Source organism: Photinus pyralis, unplaced genomic scaffold (genome assembly GCF_008802855.1).
Source record: "Photinus pyralis isolate 1611_PpyrPB1 unplaced genomic scaffold, Ppyr1.3 Ppyr1.4_LG3a, whole genome shotgun sequence".
In the NCBI taxonomy this organism is placed as follows: domain Eukaryota; kingdom Metazoa; phylum Arthropoda; class Insecta; order Coleoptera; family Lampyridae; genus Photinus; species Photinus pyralis.
Window position 1 is genome coordinate 3520234 of NW_022170509.1, and position 17404 is coordinate 3537637.

General features: G+C 33.7%; 1 protein-coding gene across 5 annotated transcripts in view; it reads left to right on the forward strand.

The window, feature by feature from the left end:
- The window catches only part of LOC116165960 (zinc finger protein basonuclin-2-like), a 348284-nt gene that overhangs the window by 205898 nt on the left and 124982 nt on the right, over positions 1-17404 (forward strand). The window lies entirely within an intron of this gene.

Consider the following 17404-nt stretch of genomic DNA (forward strand, 5'->3'; position numbering starts at 1 on the left):
TACGTTTTACTCTGAAAGAATTAGAAACGACAATCTGTAGTACCAAGTTATGCTCACCGGGCCAGGATGGTATGCATAACAGGATGCTACGCCACTGTAGCGCTGAAATTAGAGAAATCATATTAAAATTCTTCAATTCGTGTTGAAATGAATCGACTTACCCTCCAAAATGGAAACGAGCTATTGTTGTCCCAATACCGAAACCAGGAAAAGATCCGTTGCTAGCACAACACACCACTATCCAATAAGTTTGACCTCGTGTCTAGGCAAACTGTAATTTGAAGACAGAATAGGATTTTATTTTTAAAAGGCAATTCCTCAAACAAAATTATTTGATGTAGGTACCATAAAAGTTACTTGGAATCGTGGGTTTTTGTAAGTGTGAACGAAATTTTCAAATAATTGCCAAATTTTTGGGCTCCAAACAGTGATACCTACGAATTTTTTGTTTGGTGTTATAAGTTAGTGCTAAGATCGATGATTTCAATCGAGACCAAAATTGGTGGGTGCTATTAGAAATAGGTATATATGCCCCTCTTGACTCTCGACACGTACGCCACTGAGCACAAATTTAAAGTACGTAAATTAGTAGCAAAGTTGTTATTATTGTGAATACCATAAAAAACTTCTTGATAGGTAAAAAAAATATTCAGTGTTCCAGACAAAATTTCGACCCTGTACACATATAAAGAATCTCTAACTCTAACTCTGTTTTACATATTATAAAGAAAAAATCTTTAAATTATAGTTAGTAGGTATAACAGTTTCTGAAGAATCTGAAGTATAGGGGCAGTTAGGGGTTTAAAATGCGTTACATGTTTCGACAATCATTGACTGGTTTACGTATATGAAAATGAGGTTAAAAAATACTATAAATGGACATATTGTCTGAAGGAAAAACTATCACGTGTTGAAAGGGTCAAATGAGCTTATTCATTTTGTTATTTACACTAGAATTTATACTTTTTTATGTTTACAGTACAGAAAATGACGGTATTAGATGTTGTACAGCGAACAAAACGCAATATGTAAATTTTAAGTAGTTTTTTAACCACTATACTCGTCACTTTCATACTTCCGCCCCATGATGACAAGGGGCGCCTTTCAAACCCCTTGTCAACTGTTCCGTTTACATTTTTACAATTAAATAAAATTCATCAATCCTACTGCTGTTTTATCCCATTTGGAATCACACCAATCGACCATCAGCATGGATTCAACCAACGATCCTTCTATAAAGCTAAAGTTTGTATTTTTTCAGTGTTTTCCACAAATAGGAAATCAATTGACATCTTTTTCACATAGATTCACCATGCGGTTAAAGTTGGTCCCATTTCTAAAAAAAGTTGATTATTTCTACAGCATAATGCTAAAGTACCGTGTTAACATACAGGGTGTGTGTATATTTGAATAACGACATCATTTAGTGGTAGTCATTGTTGGTGAAGAAGTGCTACCTAAAATACTTTAAGTATAGAAGTTTGTTTTATACTGTAGTCGTTGGGATCAAGAGTTAGTGGGCGGATATTCCAATCTGGGCGGCTCAAGTGATGTCTTATGAATTAAGAGAAAGAATTTACATGTACAAGCATGTTGGATTATAGCACCACCTACACCCAATACTGCTTCTAAAAACGCGCTACTGCAAGAATATTTTTCTGGTCTAAAAGGGAAATTGAATTACAGTACGGATACTATAAGATATTCTGCTGCGCTCTGATGGATATTAACATTTTATTCTGGTCTATTAGTCAATGATTGTTAGCCTAATGTTATATTTACACTTTTATAGTTGTATAAAACGAACATCTGTTTATTAATTAATTTATAACTCAATTTTATCTCGTCATTGTCGTTCATTGTATATCTTGTGGATTTAACGCTATAAAAATCGAATTTCACTAATAACCCTTTTTTGTTATTCAAATAAATTTATATAAACGTTGTTTGCATTCCTTACATAGTAATAAATCAAGCAAGAATGCCTGAATTGAATCTTCCAACTATTTACTGCAGTCTAAAACAGTCAAATTGTTAATATATTTCTAAACGTGCTTTAATTACCGGGTTTCATTCATAAGCAAATGTGATTTGAATGTTTATTATTGCGCAACTATGACCGTAGTTGTAAAAGTTCATGTAAAAAAATCTGTAGTGAATATAACGGAGGAAGATGATGCATAGGTTAAAAATCTTAGTAGAATTTGCATTTTTTGTATATATTTCTTTAGTAGCTTTTATATATCGCCTTTATTGTGAAACAAACACCAAAAATTGCACACTTTAATAATAAGCGAATAATTAACTGAACCCACTTTTCCTTGCGCGTAACTGAAAAACATTTGATCCAATCAAATTTATCATAAAACAGCATTATTTAAAAATCAAGCATAGTTTAGTGTAAAAGAGACACGTCAGATATTATTAAATAGTTTGCAATATTTTTGAAATATTAAAATTCGTTCTAACAAAATAATTTTTGATTGTTTATTTTTAGCACAAAAAGCACAACAATATACAAAAGGTATCAACCTCTTCACTCTCAATGGATACAAGCCAAGCAAAAAACACTCCAGACAAGCCGCACCCAAGTACTAAAAAGACAAATCCCAACCTCCCCAGAAATTACAGCATCTACTTACAGAGTACTGCAAGGCTTCTTAGACAAACATTTGTTTTCTCCACTGAAAAAATACGCTACATAGGGTTTTGTAGAAAAAGAAATATGCCTTCTCTCAAGCTTACTTTGGACGGCTCATATCTCATACAGGTGCAAGAAATCAGCTTGTTTGGAGTCGCTTTCGATTATAATAGATAAATTACAACGATCATCTCAACCTACGCTCAATTTAATTTAATTCCATCCAAATATCCTTTTTCGGACTAACCCTGGGCGCCTTTAGAACTAGCCCTGTAATTAGCATCCAAGCTATAACAGAACTTACTTCGTAAAATACTCTCCCTAAACTATATACATAGCAAGAATCTCAGCAGCTCGCGACAACGTAGCTTTCTCATACTCAAAAACAGAACTTCTGTAGACCCTCACCTTAGCAAAGCAAAAAAAAGCTTCCTCTAAGAGAAAGAATTAAGCGCCCTGGTTTCAACTTAGAACAGTTCAATTTAACTACAATCCCAAGTCTGAACCCTCCTATCTGGACAATCAAACCACCAATATAGATACATCCCTTACACCACTACCAAAAACAACCACAAATCCGACCCTAATACAAAATGACTATAAAGAAAGCATACACAAATATCCCATATCCCATCAAATTATCACAGATGCATCCAAAACAGAAAACGGTCACGCAGTGGCCATCATCAATAAACCAAAAAACTGCTCATACCACAAAATTTTAGTATATTCACCGGGGAAACCATAGCCATACTTCACAGACTCACTTAGCGCTCCACCTGGATTGTTGACGGTTACTTATTTTATTCACAATGTTTTCTGTAAATACCTGACTTCTCACGGATCGTTCGTTAATAGCATGATCTTAACTGATACAGAAGAAATTTTCGTTATTAAAAGATATCCTCGAAGATATCCAATATATAAAACTAACATACATAGGTATCTATAAGATGGGAATAATTAAAGTGATGAGATATACCTTTGTGAAAACCCTACAGAAAATGTTTCAAGACATCGAATGGAAGAGATATATTTCTAAATGTATAGATTCCATGTATTTGCAAGAGGAAATCAATATTTACCGTCGGCGCAAAAAGTATATGTAGATTGGAGTTGAGAACTTGAAAGGGCCTGGTAATACTCATTTAATTTATTGTTTATGTATAACATATTATTAACACTAGTGAAGTAGCGATCACAGGGAAACTTAGGGCAAGGTCTTGTAGTTTTGGGGGCTTCGTAACTCTTTCAAAACCATTACTTCCTTTACCTGGCAGGGAATCAAAAGCAGCTTATGATGTTGATTGTTGAACGACTAAGATAATTTTGTAATAAATCGGTGCCGAAGAAGTTAGATAGGGAAGGAAACAAAGAAACAAATAATTAGGGGGCAAGCTCTCTTCCCACCGCAGTTATTTTTTCCAATTTTTCGAACTAATAACATGTTTTCTGGTTTCTCCCAATCATTGCCTCTTTGCCTTGACTGACTTTTTCATACAAATTGCATAATTGTCATCTGAATTGTACCTCAGATATTGTCTCAATCTATCCTTGTCTATTTTAGTCTCACCTGTAGTTTTCTGATCACGATACTGCTTTAGCTCAAAAGCAGACAGTAGCTTTAGTTTCAACTAAGTTTTATTTTTCATGATCTAAAATTATAAAGTTTCAAATAATCCATTTGAGTTTAAAATTTATGGCAAGATTTTTTGACATTTGACTTCAGTTGTCCGTTCAGACGCTTTTATCAATTATCTCTGAATTTAAATTGCGTTAATTTTTGAAAATACCCATTCACAGACTGACATTGTGTTCCTAATGATGATCACAAACTGAATTTTGTTGCTATTACTGTTACGTCGAGTTAGTTGCGATAGGATGAGAACGTTCGCTATTTTTAAAAAATCCATCTCATTTGGATAGATAATTATTATGGCAATTTCTGCATTCCCACATAGACATATTGTATCTACAACATAAGTAAAAGCGATTGACTTTCTGGAAAGTCCATCTGTCGTAGCGTCAACTGAATACAATTATATGTTAACAACTCGGTTAATAATAATTATAGTTTAGTTCACTCTACAACATTGAGGTAAATTTATGTGGCGAAGAAATTAAATTAAAGGTATTTTGACTAACAAATCTCACCATCAGGGTCATATAAAAACTATTAGATTTATAATTAAGTGTAGATGTAGATAACTTTAAGAATTTTTATAACGTCTACATAGGTATCTGTATAAAAAAAATACTTATATTTTGCTTCGTGCAATAAACTTTGTCCTCTAGGTATTCGTGACTTACCACTTTTTGTCTCATTTATTCTGGGAAAAGTTTTATAGGTATATACCTATCCGTGCCCATACTAAATTTTGGATGAACTGCATTACTAATATTTAAAAAAATTGGTTATTTGCCGTAAAATGTGTCAAATAAGGTGTCCTAATTCATAAATGACAGTGTTAACACTGAGCAGCTGCGTTATCGTAGAAAACAAAAACGATTATTTATTTATGAGAAATTTCTACGAAGCATTGTTTTTGATAAGAGGTCGTTGTTATATATTTAACATTAAATCCACAGACAAAATGCATTTTTAAACCCCTTGTTGCTAAAGAGAAATGTCATAATTTATTACAAAGTATATGGAATCGACTTATCCGCGACCTTGATAATATTGTCCTAATTTGTTTGATAATGTAACTGATTATGATTTTTTGTTTCTAGCGATTCCAAACATAAGTATAAGAATCGAAAATCATTATGGGAAATCGCACATTTATTCATTTAGGGAAACAAATAATTCAATTGTAAAGCATAGATACTTACATTCTATGCATCGTATCTATGCAGTCATTAAAATTATTTCTATCGTTAAGTAGGTAAGTGCCTAGTGAATAATAGTCCAAGTTTTCTCAGTATAGGATGGTCTATCTATTGCATCCTAATGTCAATTGTTTACCACATGGATACCAGCATTTTTAATCGGGCCGATTGTGCAATACCAATGCAGATATTATGGAAAGTTGATAAGAATTATGTGCACTTCGAAAGATGAACTGATGACACTTCCCTGTATTTTTATCCACTTTTTTCAATAATAATATCTACACGGTCTCGTAATGTTACTATTTATAGTAGTATTCAATCTACAAATAATAAATATCGCCATTTTGTGCACATAGTGCAGTCACGTTGCGAAATATGTAAAAATTGCGTTGCATTGCATTTGATCCCAATACGTTTTTTTTGTTTTTTAAAATTTTGTTACTCGATCATAGTGGTTTGAATTCAATACGTTTATCTTCCCGCCAAATCCTTATTTGGGACAGAAGAAATTAAAAAAGATCGTAATTTTTTTCCCGAGTTTTTCTACGGTTTTGAAAAATCAGAGATGTCCTGCTCAAGGTTACAAGCGAACCTTTAAAACCTCAAAAGATAAGCATGTAGGTATCAGACAATTTATTTCTCAGTAACGAGCGATCCAGTTCGTTCATAATTTTGGACTTTTTATCCGTTCGTCCGTCTGTGTACATGATAACTCGTGAACGGTTTCGAATTTTCCAGTTCTGTTTTCAATAATGGTCAAAGGACTAACTAAATAAATTTTGGTCATTTGGATTAACTGTCCGTCCGTCTGTGTTTGTCCCTGGTTGTCTATATTGGTTTAAGTAAAAAAGTGAACAGTATAGGTACATAGTTTCATTCTAATTTTTTACTAAAAATAATGAACTGGTATGGTGCTTAAAAAACGGAACCGACAATCGTCTTAGACATTTTTTCTGTGCAGCACTTGTCATCTTATTTCTACTTTTTTTAAGTAAACAATCAGAAACACACAGAAAATAAATTTATTTTTATTTTCAGTTTTGAATTCACTCCCGTAAAATCGGAGGTCGCTATACACGGAAATTTTCACCGAACGAACCCAAAAGAATGACTTTAACGAATCTCACCCATGATGGAGTTGCGTATGTACCTCATTATAATGTGTCTCCTATTCTTGTGATAAACTTCTCTGGGGTGTATTCGACCTCAAGCAAAAATTAACTTAAGAAAACTCAACGAACCTGATTCTTCTCTACTTCTATGGCAAATTTTGCCCTCGAGGGAACTCGCCTCTCGCTCTCTATTCTCGAATATTTGCTTCCGGAAGATTTGTTATTCGCCACCATATTTGCCACCGATATTCGCCACAAAAAAATTCAGTCGCTCTAATTCAAATATCTACAAAAAAATTCACGTTAAGAAGGAGTTCGACCCCATAATAGTGCACTTTAAGAAAACTTATCCTGGGAATAACTGCTATATATGTATCTGGTTGTAAAGTTCATTACTTCATTACTTGTATGGAAAAACTTCACCACGGGCATTTTACTCAACCGGAATTTTTGTTCGTCAGAAAGTTGGTGGTTTTCTGCGATTTCTGTAACAATATTTGACTCGCTAAATGTGCCCTCTCCCGAAATAGAAATAAGAAAAATTTACTCCCGGAAGCCTACCATGAATCTGGCATACACTGTAAAAAGTTTCGTGTAAAAATCAACACGGAAAGTGGTCGATATACGACCACACGAGGAATGGTAGACTGTACCATATCCATTTTGGTAAAATCTACCAAATGATAGTGGTAAAATTTTACCCCGAGTTGGTGTAGGTATTTTCACACGAAGATGTGTAAACTTTACACACAGTTTTCGTTAAATCACGGTCAAGGTAACCATTTGCGGTGTAGAAATTTCTACGAATTTTCGTGTTACTATACCCGCACTCCAGTGTTTCTCTTTTCTGAATATAGAGGAGGGTGGAGGGAAGTGAGCGAAAACGTTTGCTACTAGAACTTTTTAAATAAACTTATTTATTTAAACAAATAAGTATGTATATATAGTACATATACATAGACAATATAAAACAATCGAAATACATATATAACTAATTTATATATGTACCATCACATCAACTAAACTGCACAGTATTTTTTGAAAAGCAAGATTTTATGAAACTTCAATTAATTAAATAGGTGTATAATATTACCTTTATCCGCAACTACATCATATGTACCTACTGTCCTCCGGAATCATTAACCACTTCACAATGTTTTTGTAGTTAAATTTAATTGCGTTCATATTACTTTCACCAGCACAATAAAATTAATTCAAAATTGAAATCTTATACAGATACTTAACTGCTTCTAAGGTATACTGCACTTGCTGCCTTATTTGAATGTAGGTACAATGGCGTCATACAAGAGATGTGAACAACCGACTGAAGTAATAATGGTGACTAACTCAAAGTCGAGATAATTGCGAGAATATTGAGTCTATTTGCACAATCTGGTGTTAATCTAACGAAGAATCTGCGTATTCTTTACACTGACGAAAAAATTACACCACATTGAGTACTTTTACAAGTTACGGTGTAAGTCTTATAGAAATTCTACACAATTGCATTTTACCAATCGTCTCATAGTAAGAAGGTGTAAATCTTACCAGATTTCCTGTAGCATTATACACGAAAACAACATACACTTTGCATTTTCACCATACACCGAAAAACTTTTAACAGTGTAACTTCACTAATCCACATTACTGATATGATATACCTATTCTTTAACGTCCCTTCAACAAAATGTATTTGAATTAAAAATGAAATTAAAGTGCCATTACAACAATTCAACTACAAATTATAATAACCAAGTGCACTAGGAACGAAGTAGACCCCAACTTCACACACTTGGTAGATCGTTGGCTATAATCACTCTTTTACAATGATTGAGCTCGAAACGGCACTCACGTGTAATAAATCTTCCTCTCCTGGTCCCGATTTTATCAGTTACGAGATGTTAAGGAACCTTAATATGGCATATAATACTTTGCTCCTTGAGGCGTTTAATTCAATATGGCACTAAGGCATATATCCAACTTGCTGGAATGACGCGATCGTGATTTACCAAAAAGTCTTTGTCTTTTTTAATTGTCTTTCTCTGTGAGTGTATGAGCATAAATCACGTATATTTTGCTCTATTATTTATTTAAGAATTGCAGTACTGAAGTTAGGATATTTACAAAGATGTCAAAATCACCCGATGGTTATAGGTATAACGATCTAATTACCATGGAGTGAGGTGCACAATCAAGTTCAGAGTGCGAAATCAGACCCTTTTGGAGTTAGATTAGTGGCAGTTGGGGATATCTTATCAAATGAAGGGAAATTTGAAACGGATCGACGTCATGCTGGATAATGAACAAATTAATAATTTACCTAGGGGCCAGTTACCTTGGTGCCAGACGGTACTTTTGCAAATTTTGTTTCTGAAATAAATGAAGATTCTAGTAAATATTCCATGGGGAAGTTTTCTTAAGGTCAATTATTTGGAGTCGAGCTTTTACAAAAATGAATTTCCCTTGGAGCGAGGTAGTGATCAATATTCCTGCGAGAGTCAATTTTTGTTTGTTTCTGGGGTAAATGTACCAAGGGGTTCCGCTTTCTTGGGAGGCAAATTAACCGCAAACCATTTGGAGCCACTCTTCGCTACAGTAGAAGTAATTCTAAGGGACCATACTGGGATCGAATAAAAAGGAAAGGTCCATAGCTTTCAAGATAGAGATCATTATAGTGCCGAATACCTACGGACCGATAGATGGATAAAGTGGGCTAACACACAACTAATAGTGAAATAAGTTAATCAATCTAAACTCCCTGATTTGCATATTTTCACATTTTTTTATTATCTTATAAGTTTGCCATATAAGAATAAATACGGCTAAAGGCAAATTTAGATGAGAATCTGTAATTAATGTGATTCACTCATTCTTGTACCTGTAGTAGTTTTTTTTTCGAATACTTAGCGTGCTTACCAATTGTGAAGGGGTGATTTGTGTTCTTTGAATAATTGATTAGCACCTCCATAATCCTTCAATTTCATTTAGTAACCCTACTTATGTACCATAAAACTATATTAAATACTTGAGCTGTGATGCACGCTAATTAATAATTCCGTCATAATTAATTTTTCAATTAGAATAGGGTTGCTAATGTCTGGCAGTTATTGTAGGTATTATGTAAGAATTCTAATGGCGTATGCCATGTGAGAAGGAACAGCTTTCAGCAATCCCTTTTTCTTGTTAATTGCTACCTCATGCATAATCGACGTATGCGAATATGATCGTTTATTGGGGAGTTTATTACAGATGTAAAGGGAAGGGTTGACATTTAACAAGGGGATTTACTGCAGAAAATAGGGTGAAAATTCATGTTAACGTATACTGCAAACTGTTTATGTAGGCGTACAGAACGATTGCTTATAAAACATTTAATATTCAAAGTTGTCTCTATTTTTACTGCATTTCAAATATCTGTTATATACGAAAATAGAAAGCGAAATTTTCGAATTTTATTCGGCCCAAGAAATCCAAATTTATGTTTTGTCTTGGCTATCGATAGTCTGCTACAGTAAAGGTTGAGAAGAGTACATCGTTCGGCAGTTGTCTAACTCAATTATTGATCAAATATGGCGGAGTTCCCACCCTACAGCCTCTATTAACCCTTTCGCGTCGAGGGGTTTGATAATTATGTACCTACCCCCATATTAGTCCCTTAACATAACCAACCCATTATATTTACGTTTGCAAAAAAGAACGTTATAGAATTGTATACAATCACAATGGATGCTGCTTCTGTTTTCACATCATTTCGTTACTACGAGAAACAACCCGAATATATTTTAATACAAACCTCTGTTTGGAAAATAAATGACATTTCAATTTTTGATTAATTTCGTTTTTATCGCCTTACATTCGAGGAGGTGGAGTAAATTGACAAAAATGTCATTCCATTTTATCGGAAATAATCAAAAGTTTGATAAAGTAACCCGCCCATTTGTATATACTTAATGCACCCTTTCTGATCTGTATCTTCCTTCGTTAGATAAATGCTATTTTAGTAATATAAGGGGATCGTTGACGTGTAGTCATGCTATAAAGTGTTGACAATTTTATTTATTGTTCTTTTTTAATTTTTCACTTTAACTTTATCTAAACGCGCGTAATAAACGTATTTAAGTTAATTTTGTTGTTTGAGAATGGGAGTGCTTGATGGGTTCTGTTAATTGGTCACCTATTCGATGTTGATTTTTATTGTTAGAGCTACACAGTTGACTGTTTTTGTGCTCTTTGCGGTATCGACTGCCAAGTATTTATAAAAAGCTCACTTAACAATTTAAAACAATCATTTTAAATTAGTCTCAAGATGTTTGCTAGAAGTTACTAAAACCGTCAACTAACAAATCCACTTAAAGGAAGGCGTCTTAGTTATTATCAATTACTACTTACCCACGTTTCCCTCCACTTGCGCATTATCACAAGCGGATACGTTACGTTCACTAAGCTTATGGTAATATCTACATCGAGATGTGTCTGATGCGCTAAATGATGAACATTTAAATTCAATACCAACATTGCCTTAGACAGGATTCAACAACTCCACCACTTGCCTTTATTAGGTTTTTTTTTATAGTTGACATAATACCTACAATAATCAACTTTGTTGTATAAGAACGTATTCCAAAATTTGGCAAACAGCTCCATTTGGATCGCTTGCAGCACCATAAGATAAATTTTTTAAGAGTCTTCTTTACCCAAGCGCAACTTTTTTACATTATAGTATATAGACGATTATAGTTGCAAGAGACAAGATGGTATTTTTGCTTTGTCAACTCCTGTCTTGGTCCTTAGTTAGTTTCCCCCGACACTGAGCAGCGGCGCCACTTGTTACACTGAAATTGTTGATTTACCGCCCGCCAAGATACAGACTTTATTTACAAAAAATATGATTTCATTTTTTGGGGTAATGTTTAGAAGGAACTTATCTAAAAAACTGTCGGTTTACTTTTTCCATAAATCGTCTTGATCGCGAGTAAAAAAATGAAACAGATTAGCGCAATAATCGGCGCAAAACAGCTAATCTTTAAACAATCGATATTCAGTTGTTATACACTTTTTAAAAAAAATAGTCCGAACATTTTGTAGATAAAGGTCTAAATTTATAAAATAGTTCTTAAAAAAATTTTTTTTTTGCAAAACAACTAGAGTTTTTATGGCGGGCGCTCTTATGGAAATTTACATTGGGTGCAGTGGGTACAGAAGACTCTTAAAGATGAATGATAGTCTCTGTTGTAGAAGAATAAAAATAACTAAATTGGTTAATTTAATGCCTCAATGAAATAATAAACAACTTTTCCCTTTTATTTCCTCGATACCTGAAGGGCAATTAATTCAGAGGGGATATATCTTGATCAGAAATACGAAAGCAACCCCAAAAAAAGTCATGCCCGCAGGGTGCCTCTCTTCTCAAAAGCTCATGGAATATTTTAGAGCTTTTAGTTCTTTAAATTGATTTCTATAACGCTCTAGCTGCTCTTAAAGACGAGAAGTCACAAAATAGGTATGTTATGCTTTTTTTGTTGTACGTTAGGAATCAAAGAATAAACAAATTTTGAAAAATTACGAAAATCGAAACACGAACATTCACACGTTCGAAACGGTAAAAAATTCGCGAAAATGCAGAAAAGTTTGGAACATTAAAAACAATCTTGGGAGTTGATACAATTGTATCGTAAATTTAATTACGTCGTTTATTTATTTACAAATAATTAACAATAAATTTATAACAGTTAAAATATTAATTATCATACATATATACACAATTTATAACAACGCAAACTATTTATTTTTTCGGCATCGAAAGCGGAACTCAACTGAAACGCAATTGCATTTGCTTATATGGTAAACCCGAGTGTTCCCGAGTCGAATGTTCTAGAACAAAACACGTCAAATATCCGGGAAAGATTACGGCTTCGTTCTTTATCGTCTCTCAAAAATCATGGTGCCTCGATGTCGAAATTTTTGAAATGTTCGCTAAACAACAGTTGAGTCAGTTAACAATCTCTAGTAAGTCACCCCAATGTGCATAAGAGTGATAGCCTGTATTTACGAGTATAGTAGGAAAGTCTTGTGAGATCTCTGGCAGTTCCTGTACCGACCAAGTTGGATTTATACCCGAAGGCATTTGACGGAATCAATAATAAGCAAGCTGAAACTTTTTGGTTTATCTGAATCATTTCTTTTCCCCGGGTTTTTTAAATAGTTGTCAATTTTTTGTCTGATCCTTTTGTTGCATAGGTACGGTGGGATTCTCCAGCGATGTAATCTACTATTTTTCCCTTTTCATTAATAATCGAATTCGATTTTTACGGGTCATCGGCTTTTTCCTGACGCCTAAGGAAGGGTGCAAAATTTGGGTTGTACAACTGACGGACTTTTTGAAAATTCCAACTGCAATTCTAGAGGGGGCAGCCAAAATGATTAGAATTTATTAAAATTTGCTGGGTACACTTCTTACCGTATTTGAAAAAGAAACTGGCAAACCCAAAAAAGTGTTAAGTCGTTTAAATTGTGAGAAAAATAAACTTTCCTTTAGGAAAAATGTGTACACTTTTAGTTAGCTGTCCAGAGGAGCGATCAAAAATGAGTGGTCGTCGAGTCGCCTTTGCAAGTTGAAGTTAAGTACGGTTTCCGATGTAAACAAAAATTCCAAAGGTGACTCGACAGCAACTCATTTTTGATCGCATAGCACAAGTACAAAAATTACTATAATCGCAAGAGAAATAACAAAAAAAGTAAAAATTGATTAAAATTTAGAGGATAATAGCTTTTTTCTCTTTATCATCCTAAAAAGAAGTAGAATTGTCCCTCGCCCATATACTTCTTCAGTCCAATCCACTTTCAATGTGATACAGATTGTGCATGTGCCTAAAAGACAATTACAATTACTCTAAGAGTGTAACGTCCAGGGTTTATGTAAATCTCGAATTTGTAGTTGTAAGGAAAAAATTATAATTACTACAAGGAAAAGCACACAAGATTGCTAGAAAACGATTAAGATTTTGAGAAAAATGGGTTTTCGTTTGTATTGCCCTCTAAAGAAGTCCTACCCTCACTGCTGATCCTTCTTCAGTTGAATTCAATCTTCAGTGTGATGTCCATTGTGAATGTAAATCTCGAATTAAGAAACAAATTACAATTACTACAAGAGGAATCAGGAGAAATCGATTAAAATTTTGAGAAAAATAAATTTTCAATTGCTCGGTCCTTCTCCAGGTGAAGTGAGAACACAAAAATCTAGAAATGAATTACAATTTTTGGAGAAATAAGTTTTCCTTCGTACTAACCCCGAAAGAAGTCAAATACTTCCTTGCCAATCGTAGTCTAGTTGAACCCATTTTCAGTGTGATCGATTGTGCATAAAATAATAAATTCCGATTATATAACAGAAATTCCAATTACTGCATGAGAAAGGACACAAAAGAGCTAAAAATTAACTAAAGTTTTGAGAAAAATAAATTTTCCTTCTTACCACCCTCGAAAGACAGAATTCTCTCTCGTTGATTATTCTCCATTTGCATCCACCTTCAGTACGCGTGTGATCCAGCGTGCATGTAAAATCTTGAATCTTTAGTTATAAGAACAAATTACAATTACTGCAAGAGAAGGAGCTAGATGTCTAAATGTGACTCCAAATGGAGCAAGTTAAAGGAAAAGTAACACAAAACCTTACCCACACTTGGTTTATTTGCTAGCGCTAAATAACTAATAAATCAACAAGGATGAGGAGGTTCTGCGTGTCTTCTTCTTTCATTATTAATTTAATTATTTGTTAAGAAATTGTAGACACATGCATAATATTCGTGGATCCACTGTACTTGGCCAGGCGGTTAACAATTGGCTATTGTATTTTATTGAGAAGCGAAGAGTTTGTTTATGAAATCTGTCTGTCTGAATGGAGATAAGAGTTTCAAATGCTTCACTCCTATTACATTTTTATGAATCAAAGTTGGGTGCTATTGCAAAATGCTACAGGTGATGCAAAAATAGGAATATAAGTTGCTGCTTCACCGCACTATTCGTTTATTGATCGAAAAGGTCTTTGGTTGTGTAATTTAAATTACAATCTATTTTTCATTGTAGCAGTATGGTGCATTGTACAGAAATGTAGAAAATAGTGGCATATTAAAAATTTACCAGGAGAGGCTGCGATAGAGATCCTCATGATTCTCAGCCTCACAATAGGTACCTACTTTCAGCCTTTGCTGGAAATGCGGGAAACATCATTTACTGCATGGAAGACAGCAATAGCAAAAAAAGTCTGTGTAAACTTTCATTAGTTACCTTGTTAAATATGATGAAGTTTCGCGTTTAATAATGGTCAAGATGTGCAAAACTGGCGATTAAAGGAGCTTACCTTTGCATTATTGATGAAAGAGAAGTGAGGTAGATGGTTTGGGAGTGCCGTGAACTTAATTTAGGCAAATAACGAGAATGTACAGTAAAAAATTAGCGAAACAGCTTAGATTTAAAACTCGATTATAATCCGTTGGTCCGTTTTAAGCGAAACGGAAGACTATTTAATAATGAATATTCTGCAAAATCGAAATATAATTATGCCCTGCTAAATATTTAGAAAATGTTGTGGAAAAGTTAAAAAATTAATTTGATAAATTAACAAGCGCTTAAAATTGTTAATTATGCGGAATTATTATATATTTTCATAAATTTCTCGAACATCAATATGGAAAGGGACCTATAATAAAAATTATCCAACTCCTTTCACATGCCTGAAAGCATTCAACTACATGTTATAAAATTAACTCTCGCTTCTCTGAAGTATTTTTAAAATATGTGCCGCATTTAGGGTAGATATACTAATAAATCCCTTTACCCTTAAGCGAAATTTGCTCTCAGTATTTGTATTCAACACTGAATACCTAAATTTGAAGACCGTGTTATGCGTCCATCTTAAAATCGCCAAAGGCAATACGGTCATACGATGTTCATGGATAAGGTAGCTGATATAAAATGCAAACCGCGAAATCCAATCTAGTTGAGAGCAGCTATTTGTTTTTAAAGCGTCGCCATGTCAGGAAATACAACATTCCACTATAAAGCAGTAGTACATACATCACTAGATCCATGTCATTTGAATACACAGTCGGAACCCCACACGTTTGATACTTAACACTATTCTTAATAAACGGAATTCGAAAGTAAAACAGAAAATTACTATGCGATAGGGGGAAATTTTACGAGTACAATACTATGTAGATTCATGTAAACTACACCCTACCTTTCCTTAACGCTAAAACCATTCGGAGCTTTCTCGCTAATGAAAAATAACCAAATTTAGGCCGTTGCTTGAACTTTATTGAACATTGTGTTAAAACATGCACTTTAAGTAAATAAGGCCAGTTCGCAAAATCACTAAATGACGTTATTTGCAAACTATACCCATTATCCCTCTTGCCTGATTTGGAGAAAGTGGGCTTTTAAGAATCGGGTCAAGTGTGTATTTACTTGCACCATATGGTTGAACTACATGCGCATCATTTTTGCAATCATGAAGTTAACTTCCTGTCTTCAGCGAGTTGTTATCGCCTTTCTTGGCATTTTGGAAAAATCCTAGTGATTTTGATGCGTATCCGTCAAAATCCAGCTTGAATTTAATAGCAGGACCAGGAATCGTAATTTCCTAGCTCCCATTACAGTCGATTTTTAATGTAGGCTCATTTTGCCCGTGTACCAGGGTAGGTATATTAGTAATACAAAAATTGGGTAAGAGGGAAGCTGAACCAAACCGAAGGTTCAAAATACAAACTCCTTTGCAGTAAACTTTTTCTAAATATTAAAAATGGTTCGGTTTAACGTCTAAAAATAATTATATATTGGAATTCACCAATCCTTCCGCATCAACATGCTCAGTTAAATTGAAATGTTGAAACATGTAGCGATGTTTACCGTCACAATATAATTTCAGCGTGCAGAGTAATTTATTAATATCTATAGTGTATGCACAAATTGTGTAAGATAAAGTAGGTATTCACTGGTTTCGGTTTTACTTGTATGCCAATGGGTGTAACAAATATAATAAATAATTAATAACGATAACTATATTGACCCGAATAGAACAAGTTTAACGAATCTGCTATGATTAAGTGACCTATTAATTATTTCACAGTCATGAAAATTCCAATAACGTATGAGTGCATTTCGTGTGTTGCTGTAATAGCACTTCTGGCATGTGGTATCTAATAAGCCTTAAAATGATTACTATAAGGATCAAATTATTATATAACACCAATTTAATATATTTTGTTGACCGTGTGTTTTTTAGGTAGATTTAAGATCGCGGATGAGATAAAAGGCATTGTTTCTTTTTTTGTAAAACGGCATACTGTTTGTAATTAAAGTCTAAAATTACGAATTACATTACCATACGTTAATATAATAGAATCTCTCACGTAATTCTCAATTTTATTTTGTTGTCTTGGGGAAAAAGACATTTTTATGTTTAAATAGAATCAAAGATTTAATCTATTTGAAACAAACAAATTCATAAATATTCATTAATAGTTTGTATAACACAGCGGAGTAATGTTTAATCTGTGTATTTCCCATTAAAGGGCAGCTAAGATAGCATCTTTAATAAAAAGATCTTATTATGCGGTAAGTTAGAGAATAGAGTATTGAAAACTCTGGAAATACCGCCGTTTCACGCCTGAGGTGCATGGATAAACGAGGGAAATTTTGGTAATCAGTAGTCAAGACTCAAGGTAACAAAAATATTAAATTGGTTGTCACTTGGTAACTTGATAATTACTGCCATAATACTCTTTAAGGATAATTTTGCTTTTAACAAATGGCCCTT